This window comes from Hyla sarda, unplaced genomic scaffold (genome assembly GCF_029499605.1).
Source record: "Hyla sarda isolate aHylSar1 unplaced genomic scaffold, aHylSar1.hap1 scaffold_942, whole genome shotgun sequence".
Lineage (NCBI taxonomy): Eukaryota > Metazoa > Chordata > Amphibia > Anura > Hylidae > Hyla > Hyla sarda.
Window position 1 is genome coordinate 129,584 of NW_026610972.1, and position 12,085 is coordinate 141,668.

General features: G+C 43.5%; 3 non-coding genes and 2 pseudogenes across 3 annotated transcripts; all 5 read left to right on the plus strand.

The window, feature by feature from the left end:
* Nucleotides 1–3,630: 3,630 nt before the first annotated feature.
* Nucleotides 3,631–3,807, plus strand: LOC130350343 (U2 spliceosomal RNA; annotated as a pseudogene).
* A 2,099-nt stretch (nucleotides 3,808–5,906) lies between these two features.
* LOC130350330 (U2 spliceosomal RNA) lies at nucleotides 5,907–6,097 on the plus strand. The gene has a single exon (XR_008887472.1). It is a non-coding gene; the product is annotated as a U2 spliceosomal RNA (small nuclear RNA).
* A 2,098-nt stretch (nucleotides 6,098–8,195) lies between these two features.
* On the plus strand, nucleotides 8,196–8,386 carry LOC130350331 (U2 spliceosomal RNA). Its single transcript, XR_008887473.1, has one exon. It is a non-coding gene; the product is annotated as a U2 spliceosomal RNA (small nuclear RNA).
* Nucleotides 8,387–10,482: 2,096 nt separating this feature from the next.
* Nucleotides 10,483–10,642, plus strand: LOC130350351 (U2 spliceosomal RNA; annotated as a pseudogene).
* A 692-nt stretch (nucleotides 10,643–11,334) lies between these two features.
* Nucleotides 11,335–11,517, plus strand: LOC130350345 (U2 spliceosomal RNA). The gene has a single exon (XR_008887481.1). It is a non-coding gene; the product is annotated as a U2 spliceosomal RNA (small nuclear RNA).
* Nucleotides 11,518–12,085: the final 568 nt, after the last annotated feature.

A 12,085-nucleotide genomic window follows, 5' to 3' on the forward strand; every position in this document is an offset into this window, starting at 1 on the left:
GTGAAGGAGATCAAGCGGAAGAAGGAACTCGGAGATGAGCCACAACTTGGCATTAAACGGCCTGTCAAAAAAAGCTCAGAAGAATGTGAGGACAGTCAACATGCATGGAGGCCTTCTATAAGATCAGCGTCCGATCCAAAAAATATCAAAGAGTTCGAAAGCCCGGAGTCACCTGTGGGTTTCATATCGGACTCAAACTCCAGTAGCGAATAGCTTCCTTAAAGTGCTCCTCTCTTAATGTGAGAGGTCTAAAGAGCCCTACGAGAAGGGCTGCTTTGTTTAGTTTTTTAGAGACCTTGGACTGTTCTCTGTTCTTTTTACAAGAATGTGGAATTGAACATAGTCCAAATTATGAGGACCTTTGTCGTGGCTGGACTTTGGGACCATCGGTCTGGTCGGGTGACAATCTGAACAGATCTTCAGGTGTTGGGATCTTGTTTAGAGGTTCAGATGTACAAGTTTTGTCCTTCTTAGAAATTATACCTGGTAGAGCGCTATTAGTTAATATTAAGTACAATGGCTCGGAGATTAAGCTTTTTAACATCTATGCTTCTCCTGAAAAAAATGTGAGAGCCGACTTGATTAATGATATTCAGGCTTTTATCCCAGGTTCAACACCTATTTTAATGGCTGGAGATTTTAATTGTTGTATGAGTGGTGATCATCGTGAGAGTGGAAGTGTGCATGTCAGAGTGGATAAAACAGAGAAACAGATTAAGAGTATGACTGAGGATTTTAACTTTACCGATGTCTGGAGGAGAAAATACCCAGACGACCCTGGTTACACATGGGAAAATAATGTCTGCAAATCCAGGATTGATTTTATTTTTTTATCGGAAAGTTTTAATCTAGTTGATGTTTCTCTTTTATCGAATATTTTCTCTGATCATAAGTTATTATATGCACATGTCACTTTACCTGGCCTAGAGAAAGGCAGAGGCGTTTGGAAGCTCAACACTACTTTATTAGAGGACATGAAAACAAAAAATGATTTTATTGCTGCTTATAACAAATGGAGATTGCGTCAATCCCAATATAAAAATATTTTGGATTGGTGGGAGGATGTTAAAAAGTGGACTAAACAGTTTTTTATCCGTGTGGGCATCCAAAAGGCTAAGGAGAAAAAGTTATGGTTTAAAATGTTAAACACTAAAATCCAAACATATTATAAACTAAAGCAAGCCGGGCTTGAGATGGATGATGTTATTGCTCAGACAAAGAATGAAATAAAAAATGCCATTAGTCAAAAAGGAAAAGAAATGATTTTTAACAGCAAGGTGCAATGTCTGGAGAATGATGAAAAGTGTTCGAGATTCTTTTTTAAGAAGGTGGTGGGAAAGAAAGAAATGATATCTGTAATTGAAGGGAAGATAACTAATGAAGAGATGTTGCGAGAAGCACAAGTATTTTATCAGGAGCTTTTTAATAAAAAAGATATTGATATTTCCTTTACTAATGATGTTTTAGATACCTTAGATTCAAAACTTGACAAAACTGACCAAGAGAGCCTTTGTGATGAAATCTTTTTACCTGAACTTTTAAGCACTTTTAAGAGTTTTTTAAATGGTAAAACACCTGGTTCGGATGGGTTGCCAGTTGAATTTTATCTGTGTTTTTGGTCCATTTTAAAAGATGATCTTTTAGGTATTTTTAACTGTGCTTTTAAATCTGAGATTTTACCTGCGTCCTGGAGAGATGGTGTTGTTACTCTGATTTTTAAAAAAGGAGACATCTCTAAATTAGAAAATTGGAGGCCTATTACCCTGCTAAATACAGACTATAAGGTTTTAGCAAAAATTTTAGCAAATAGGCTCAAGCAGGTAATTGCTAAGGTTATACACAGTGACCAAGTATGCGGAGTACCTGGAAGGAAAATAAGTGATCATCTAAACCTTGTAAAAGATGTTTTATGGTATCAGAAACAATGTGATCAGAAATTGGCAATTTTATCCTTGGATTTTCAAAAGGCTTATGACCGTGTTTCTCATGATTTTTTATGGTTGGTTTTAAAGAAAATGAATTTTCCTGATTTTATTGTTGGAAAAATTGCACTTTTATATAAAAACTGTTTTAGTCGTATTTTAATTAACGGTTTTTTATCCCAAGAAGTATGTTTACAGTCTGGGGTGAAACAGGGGTGCCCCCTATCACCCATTCTTTTCATATGTGCAATAGAACCTCTGTTGAATGTTTTGAGAAAAGATAAGCTCATTAGAGGAGTGCCAATCCCTGGAAGTGGAGGACAGAGCGTAAAGACGATAGCATACATGGATGATGTTAATATTCTATGTTCAGATGAACCATCCCTGAAACGTGCTATCAGACAGACAGAATTTTTTTGTGAGGGCTCTGGCTTCAAATTAAATAAAAATAAATGTGATTGCTTTGCAATAGGGAATTGGGGCAATACGGAGGTGAATGTGCAATATGATAAAATCAAAATCTTGGGTGTCATCTTTGACAATGAAAATAATGGAGAGGAAAGCTGGTCCATCGTCAAAGAGAAAGTGCAAAAGAAAATAAGTTTTTGGAAAATGAGGAAATTAACAATAGAAGGAAAAGTACTGATAATGAAAGCTTTGTTGCTACCTATCATGCTATATTTAAGCTTGGTTTTCCCACCGAGTGAACGCACCTTAAAGTTTTTAAACAAGATTTGCTTTCATTTTTTATGGGGGTCTAAAATGGATAAACTCAGGAGAGATGTAATGATGAAGACAAAGAAATTGGGGGGTAAGGATGTGCCTGATTTAAAAAGGTTTTTATATATTCACTTTTTTTCTATGTGTTTTAATGGCTTGCAAAGAAACTGTTATTGGTCTTATTTTTTAAAATATGCTGCAGGTCACATTTTTAGAAAAAGAAAGTGGATAACCTTACCTTTAACGTCCCCAATCTTATTTATTCCCCCAGCGCACTATGTGGTTTTAGAAAAGATTATTCGTATTTATGGCATTGCTAATTTTAGTCAAGAAATTTGTAGTAATGCACGAAAATTAGTTCCTGAAATCAGGAAGATAGAACAGATTTGCTTAATATCTAATTATTCCACTGAGAAATCTCTAAGAGTTTGGAGGATGGTGAATATGGGATTCTTATCTAATGACTTAAAAGATCTGGCCTGGCAGATAGCACATCAATGTTTGCCTACCAGAGAATTCCAACACAGAAGAGGATTGTGTCGTAGTGCAAAGTGCCCGAGAATGGGGTGTCCTAGTGAGGAAACAGTTTTACACCTTTTTTGGAACTGTTTTTACGCCCAAGAGATATGGCATTTGATAGGACCCTTACTAAAATTCATTTCTGATCTTAATTTTTTAAATCATGAAGTTATTTTATATGGATTTTATAATGTTTTATCTGTGGAGAAGTCTCGGGTTTTGTGGATTAGTATAAATTGTATTAAAATTGCACTATGGAAGACGAGGAATATTCTTCTTTTTAAAAGAGACACTATTACCTCTAAAGATTGTGTTCGCCTAGCTCTTAGTGAGATGTATGTTTTCTATTTATTGGATAAAAAAAGATTAGGTCACAAAGTGGCTAAAAGTCTTTGGAATCTACATCTGTGGAATATGCTTTTAGCAGACTAAGTGTAATCTGGACTGCGTAAGGTCTTTTAGTCTAAGAATATTATATCTAAAAGTAAAAAAATCTGTTCTTATCAGTTTAATATCTGATACGTCCCCTATCTGGGGACCATATATTAAATGGATTTTTGAGAACGGGGGCCGATTTCGAAGCTTGCTTCCGTCGCCCTATGCATTGACCCGATATGGCAGTATCTTCGGGTACAGTGCACCACCCCCTTACAGGGTTAAAAAGAAAGATTCCTACTTTCATTGCTACCTGCTTGCTGGCTAGCCAGCTAGCCAGCCCTGTGGGCCTTGCTGCTGCTGCAGCCAAAAAACAAAAGGTGGTGCTGCTGCTGCTTCTGCTGCTTCTGCTTCTGCTTGTGTCTGGCCCCTGTTGGAGCGTCCAGGCACAGGACTTCTGCTGCTGCTGACTAAATGGCCTCCTTAATTGGATCATTTGAGTAGCCAGCACACCTGTGCAGGTAGGGCATGACATGATAGGCAGCTGCCTTGATAGCGGGTGGGTGCTGAATGTTCCTAATTGACAAAATAAGATTAATGCTTATGAAGAAATATAAAATCTCATCCCTTCCCCAATATCGCGCCACACCCCTACCCCTTAATTCCCTGGTTGAACGTGATGGACATATGTCTTTTTTCGACCGTACTAACTATGTAACTATGTAACATAACATGGGGGGGGGGGGGGGGGGGTCTCCTGGCTGTTCACACAGGTGTGTCATTGCTGTACATTGACCATGCATTGCTTCTGTGGTATTGCAAAGGCAAAGACAAATGCTTCCAGCCATCCATTGCACTAATGGATTGGTCATCAGCTGGCTGTCTATGTCCCGCATCAATATAGACCAAAGTACAGAGGGTTAGGCTATGCTATTGTGCACCTACCTGATGCATCAGAAGGTGCGAGGCCCTTGCTAAATTCTGTGCACAGACTTTGAGATCTATGCTTTAGACTGTATCTAAACCTGCTCCAACATGGACTGACATTCTGGCCTACTTTCAGCCGATGCGACTTGTCTGTCGCTGAACAGTCGCTTTTTATGTATTCAGCACCTATGTATAATGTTGTAAAAATGCTCTAGAAGCTAAAGTCGCAGAAATGTCACACATATTTGGCCTGCAACTTTCTGTGCGACAAATTCAGACAGGAAAAATCAGTATAAATCCTTAGAAAATTATCCCCCAGTGTCTCCATCTGCTGGCGGTATTGAATAAGCATTGCTGCACTGATGGGGTATGCATTAGACGAAAAAAAAGAAGAAAAAGAAGAATAATACGCCCAGAAAAGAGGCGAAAAGGAGAAAAAACGTAAAAAAACGTGAAAAAAAAGTAAGAGGAAGAGAAGGGAAAAAAAGGTGGAAATGGGTTTAAAAGTGATTTCGGCGGAGAAATATATATATATATATATATATATATATATATATATATATATATATATGCGCACACACACACATAGATATAAACGTATTCTCCGTTGAGATATTGCAGCCGCTGCTGTGTCCAGGCCCAGGAGCCTTAGCACTGTGCTGTGATGTCACTCAATACCACTGACATCACTAGGTGTAAACAACATCTCTCCTTTGCTGTGTATGTGACTATGGAGCTGTTTGGTGATGTCGTCTATTACGGCCTTCATAGAAGCAACAGGAGATTGTTGCATCCATCTTGAACCCTCAGAACTACAGTGCTATGATGTCACTCACTTCCACAGGCCTTGCAGAGTGTAAACAACAACAACCCAGCTTTGTTGTGTATGTAACCATAGGGATTTGTGATGTCACCTAGAACCTTCACAGCAGCGACAGCTTTATGAGGAGCATCAGCACTGCTCTGCCTGAGCAGAACCATCACCGCCATAGGTTGTCAAATAACCCGGATTTAACCCACACAGGTAAGTCCAATGGGGTGCAGGCATGTCCTCTATGCTTACAGCTTCCCGTGGGTGTTGGTTTGATACCGTTTGGGGACAGCCAAGGAGGCATCTGCAGGCAACAAAGGTAGGTGTGTGCTTGTGTGTGTGTTTCCTATGCAGATCCTAAGCCCAGTGTCACATGCAAGTAGGAGGAGTAAGAAGGGTTCCTGGCAAATCCGGGTTATGGATTGCATTTAAAAAGGCCCCGTGGGAGTGCAATGGGCCCCTGTCTTGCTGCTTAGCAATAATGGTATGGGTTTAGGTTCTGCTGTGTGTACTGGTGGTTGACTGCCCCCCAGCCCAGAGTGTGCATGGAAAATTGTCTGGCAGCCTCCCTGACAGCAAGCAGTGATAGTGCCCATGAAGGGGACCTTGTTGGGCCCGCCCCTTTCACGGTTATCGCTTCTCGGCCTTTTGGCTAAGATCAAGTGTAGTATCTGTTCTTATCAGTTTAATATCTGATACGTCCCCTATCTGGGGACCATATATTAAATGGATTTTTGAGAACGGGGGCCGATTTCGAAGCTTGCTTCCGTCGCCCTATGCATTGACCCGATATGGCAGTATCTTCGGGTACAGTGCACCACCCCCTTACAGGGTTAAAAAGAAAGATTCCTACTTTCATTGCTACCTGCTTGCTGGCTAGCCAGCTAGCCAGCCCTGTGGGCCTTGCTGCTGCTGCAGCCAAAAAACAAAAGGTGGTGCTGCTGCTGCTTCTGCTGCTTCTGCTTCTGCTTGTGTCTGGCCCCTGTTGGAGCGTCCAGGCACAGGACTTCTGCTGCTGCTGACTAAATGGCCTCCTTAATTGGATCATTTGAGTAGCCAGCACACCTGTGCAGGTAGGGCATGACATGATAGGCAGCTGCCTTGATAGCGGGTGGGTGCTGAATGTTCCTAATTGACAAAATAAGATTAATGCTTATGAAGAAATATAAAATCTCATCCCTTCCCCAATATCGCGCCACACCCCTACCCCTTAATTCCCTGGTTGAACGTGATGGACATATGTCTTTTTTCGACCGTACTAACTATGTAACTATGTAACATAACATGGGGGGGGGGGGGGGGGGTCTCCTGGCTGTTCACACAGGTGTGTCATTGCTGTACATTGACCATGCATTGCTTCTGTGGTATTGCAAAGGCAAAGACAAATGCTTCCAGCCATCCATTGCACTAATGGATTGGTCATCAGCTGGCTGTCTATGTCCCGCATCAATATAGACCAAAGTACAGAGGGTTAGGCTATGCTATTGTGCACCTACCTGATGCATCAGAAGGTGCGAGGCCCTTGCTAAATTCTGTGCACAGACTTTGAGATCTATGCTTTAGACTGTATCTAAACCTGCTCCAACATGGACTGACATTCTGGCCTACTTTCAGCCGATGCGACTTGTCTGTCGCTGAACAGTCGCTTTTTATGTATTCAGCACCTATGTATAATGTTGTAAAAATGCTCTAGAAGCTAAAGTCGCAGAAATGTCACACATATTTGGCCTGCAACTTTCTGTGCGACAAATTCAGACAGGAAAAATCAGTATAAATCCTTAGAAAATTATCCCCCAGTGTCTCCATCTGCTGGCGGTATTGAATAAGCATTGCTGCACTGATGGGGTATGCATTAGACGAAAAAAAAGAAGAAAAAGAAGAATAATACGCCCAGAAAAGAGGCGAAAAGGAGAAAAACGTAAAAAAACGTGAAAAAAAAGTAAGAGGAAGAGAAGGGAAAAAAAGGTGGAAATGGGTTTAAAAGTGATTTCGGCGGAGAATATATATATATATATATATATATATATATATATATATATATATATATATGCGCACACACACACATAGATATAAACGTATTCTCCGTTGAGATATTGCAGCCGCTGCTGTGTCCAGGCCCAGGAGCCTTAGCACTGTGCTGTGATGTCACTCAATACCACTGACATCACTAGGTGTAAACAACATCTCTCCTTTGCTGTGTATGTGACTATGGAGCTGTTTGGTGATGTCGTCTATTACGGCCTTCATAGAAGCAACAGGAGATTGTTGCATCCATCTTGAACCCTCAGAACTACAGTGCTATGATGTCACTCACTTCCACAGGCCTTGCAGAGTGTAAACAACAACAACCCAGCTTTGTTGTGTATGTAACCATAGGGATTTGTGATGTCACCTAGAACCTTCACAGCAGCGACAGCTTTATGAGGAGCATCAGCACTGCTCTGCCTGAGCAGAACCATCACCGCCATAGGTTGTCAAATAACCCGGATTTAACCCACACAGGTAAGTCCAATGGGGTGCAGGCATGTCCTCTATGCTTACAGCTTCCCGTGGGTGTTGGTTTGATACCGTTTGGGGACAGCCAAGGAGGCATCTGCAGGCAACAAAGGTAGGTGTGTGCTTGTGTGTGTGTTTCCTATGCAGATCCTAAGCCCAGTGTCACATGCAAGTAGGAGGAGTAAGAAGGGTTCCTGGCAAATCCGGGTTATGGATTGCATTTAAAAAGGCCCCGTGGGAGTGCAATGGGCCCCTGTCTTGCTGCTTAGCAATAATGGTATGGGTTTAGGTTCTGCTGTGTGTACTGGTGGTTGACTGCCCCCCAGCCCAGAGTGTGCATGGAAAATTGTCTGGCAGCCTCCCTGACAGCAAGCAGTGATAGTGCCCATGAAGGGGACCTTGTTGGGCCCGCCCCTTTCACGGTTATCGCTTCTCGGCCTTTTGGCTAAGATCAAGTGTAGTATCTGTTCTTATCAGTTTAATATCTGATACGTCCCCTATCTGGGGACCATATATTAAATGGATTTTTGAGAACGGGGGCCGATTTCGAAGCTTGCTTCCGTCGCCCTATGCATTGACCCGATATGGCAGTATCTTCGGGTACAGTGCACCACCCCCTTACAGGGTTAAAAAGAAAGATTCCTACTTTCATTGCTACCTGCTTGCTGGCTAGCCAGCTAGCCAGCCCTGTGGGCCTTGCTGCTGCTGCAGCCAAAAAACAAAAGGTGGTGCTGCTGCTGCTTCTGCTGCTTCTGCTTCTGCTTGTGTCTGGCCCCTGTTGGAGCGTCCAGGCACAGGACTTCTGCTGCTGCTGACTAAATGGCCTCCTTAATTGGATCATTTGAGTAGCCAGCACACCTGTGCAGGTAGGGCATGACATGATAGGCAGCTGCCTTGATAGCGGGTGGGTGCTGAATGTTCCTAATTGACAAAATAAGATTAATGCTTATGAAGAAATATAAAATCTCATCCCTTCCCCAATATCGCGCCACACCCCTACCCCTTAATTCCCTGGTTGAACGTGATGGACATATGTCTTTTTTCGACCGTACTAACTATGTAACTATGTAACATAACATGGGGGGGGGGGGGGGTCTCCTGGCTGTTCACACAGGTGTGTCATTGCTGTACATTGACCATGCATTGCTTCTGTGGTATTGCAAAGGCAAAGACAAATGCTTCCAGCCATCCATTGCACTAATGGATTGGTCATCAGCTGGCTGTCTATGTCCCGCATCAATATAGACCAAAGTACAGAGGGTTAGGCTATGCTATTGTGCACCTACCTGATGCATCAGAAGGTGCGAGGCCCTTGCTAAATTCTGTGCACAGACTTTGAGATCTATGCTTTAGACTGTATCTAAACCTGCTCCAACATGGACTGACATTCTGGCCTACTTTCAGCCGATGCGACTTGTCTGTCGCTGAACAGTCGCTTTTTATGTATTCAGCACCTATGTATAATGTTGTAAAAATGCTCTAGAAGCTAAAGTCGCAGAAATGTCACACATATTTGGCCTGCAACTTTCTGTGCGACAAATTCAGACAGGAAAAATCAGTATAAATCCTTAGAAAATTATCCCCCAGTGTCTCCATCTGCTGGCGGTATTGAATAAGCATTGCTGCACTGATGGGGTATGCATTAGACGAAAAAAAAGAAGAAAAAGAAGAATAAAACGCCCAGAAAAGAGGCGAAAAGGAGAAAAACGTAAAAAAACGTGAAAAAAAAGTAAGAGGAAGAGAAGGGAAAAAAAGGTGGAAATGGGTTTAAAAGTGATTTCGGCGGAGAAATATATATATATATATATATATATATATATATATATATATATATATATATGCGCACACACACACATAGATATAAACGTATTCTCCGTTGAGATATTGCAGCCGCTGCTGTGTCCAGGCCCAGGAGCCTTAGCACTGTGCTGTGATGTCACTCAATACCACTGACATCACTAGGTGTAAACAACATCTCTCCTTTGCTGTGTATGTGACTATGGAGCTGTTTGGTGATGTCGTCTATTACGGCCTTCATAGAAGCAACAGGAGATTGTTGCATCCATCTTGAACCCTCAGAACTACAGTGCTATGATGTCACTCACTTCCACAGGCCTTGCAGAGTGTAAACAACAACAACCCAGCTTTGTTGTGTATGTAACCATAGGGATTTGTGGTTGCCCCTAGAACCTTCACAGCAGCGACAGCTTTATGAGGAGCATCAGCACTGCTCTGCCTGAGCAGAACCATCACCGCCATAGGTTGTCAAATAACCCGGATTTAACCCACACAGGTAAGTCCAATGGGGTGCAGGCATGTCCTCTATGCTTACAGCTTCCCGTGGGTGTTGGTTTGATACCGTTTGGGGACAGCCAAGGAGGCATCTGCAGGCAACAAAGGTAGGTGTGTGCTTGTGTGTGTGTTTCCTATGCAGATCCTAAGCCCAGTGTCACATGCAAGTAGGAGGAGTAAGAAGGGTTCCTGGCAAATCCGGGTTATGGATTGCATTTAAAAAGGCCCCGTGGGAGTGCAATGGGCCCCTGTCTTGCTGCTTAGCAATAATGGTATGGGTTTAGGTTCTGCTGTGTGTACTGGTGGTTGACTGCCCCCCAGCCCAGAGTGTGCATGGAAAATTGTCTGGCAGCCTCCCTGACAGCAAGCAGTGATAGTGCCCATGAAGGGGACCTTGTTGGGCCCGCCCCTTTCACGGTTATCGCTTCTCGGCCTTTTGGCTAAGATCAAGTGTAGTATCTGTTCTTATCAGTTTTCATGCTGGTGGGGATGGGTGCTGCATGGAGGATGCAGGTGTACCAGGGCTTTCCGGGGCTGGTTCTGAGGAATCAGCTCGACGGCTGCCCCGATGTGACCTGTTCCCTCTGGGTCTCGCCATGAGGCTGAGAGGGTCTAGAGCCGAGGTACTTTTGTGCCTCGGGGAGTGGTGACCCCGAGGTGCCGAAACTCACTGGGAGAATAGACTCACTGAGTTGAAGCACAGGCACCATAATCTCTTCACCTTGTGGCACTCACCTCTTGATTCCCGGCCTTCTGGCTAGGATCAGAGAAATTTTTATAGATCCGGCCGGATGTCCGGGCAGTATATCTGCACACATTCACTTATTTATTTATTTTTTGTCTCACTGTGTCACTTTTTGCGTGTTGTGTGTTCACAGGATTTGTCAGGATGCGGTAGCCCTTCTGGGTGTCCCTCCTGGCGGTCTAGGGGAGGTGTGTGTGGCCATTAGGTTCCGCACCTCCCTGCAAACACCCCGGGTACTCCTGCTTTGGCAGGGTACCTACCGTAATCGGCTCTGCGGGCAGATACCTTGGCTAACGCCAAGGGGGATGCCGGGAGCATTTGTGGTCCCCTAGTAGCTTCGGCGAAAAGGGACATCGAACCTGGAACCTCGCAGGTACCTTTTGGTCCGGAGGCGAAGGGTAAGGTTTGTTGGGGGGCCTCTCTCCTATCGGAGAAGGGCTTGCGATAGACCGCATCCTTTGTGCACGTTTTTTTAGTGTAACACGTTTGCACTTTTTCTTGCACTTTGGGTGAATCGAAGCACGTTCCTCGGCTTTAGATAAAAAAAAAAAAAAAAATCTGTTCTTATCAGTTTAATATCTGATACGTCCCCTATCTGGGGACCATATATTAAATGGATTTTTGAGAACGGGGGCCGATTTCGAAGCTTGCTTCCGTCGCCCTATGCATTGACCCGATATGGCAGTATCTTCGGGTACAGTGCACCACCCCCTTACAGGGTTAAAAAGAAAGATTCCTACTTTCATTGCTACCTGCTTGCTGGCTAGCTAGCCAGCTAGCCAGCCCTGTGGGCCTTGCTGCTGCTGCTGCAGCCAAAAAACAAAAGGTGGTGCTGCTGCTGCTTCTGCTGCTTCTGCTTCTGCTTGTGTCTGGCCCCTGTTGGAGCGTCCAGGCACAGGACTTCTGCTGCTGCTGACTAAATGGCCTCCTTAATTGGATCATTTGAGTAGCCAGCACACCTGTGCAGGTAGGGCATGACATGATAGGCAGCTGCCTTGATAGCGGGTGGGTGCTGAATGTTCCTAATTGACAAAATAAGATTAATGCTTATGAAGAAATATAAAATCTCATCCCTTCCCCAATATCGCGCCACACCCCTACCCCTTAATTCCCTGGTTGAACGTGATGGACATATGTCTTTTTTCGACCGTACTAACTATGTAACTATGTAACATAACATGGGGGGGGGGGGGGGGGGGGTCTCCTGGCTGTTCACACAGGTGTGTCATTGCTGTACATTGACCATGCATTGCTTCTGTGGTATTGCAAAGGCAAAGA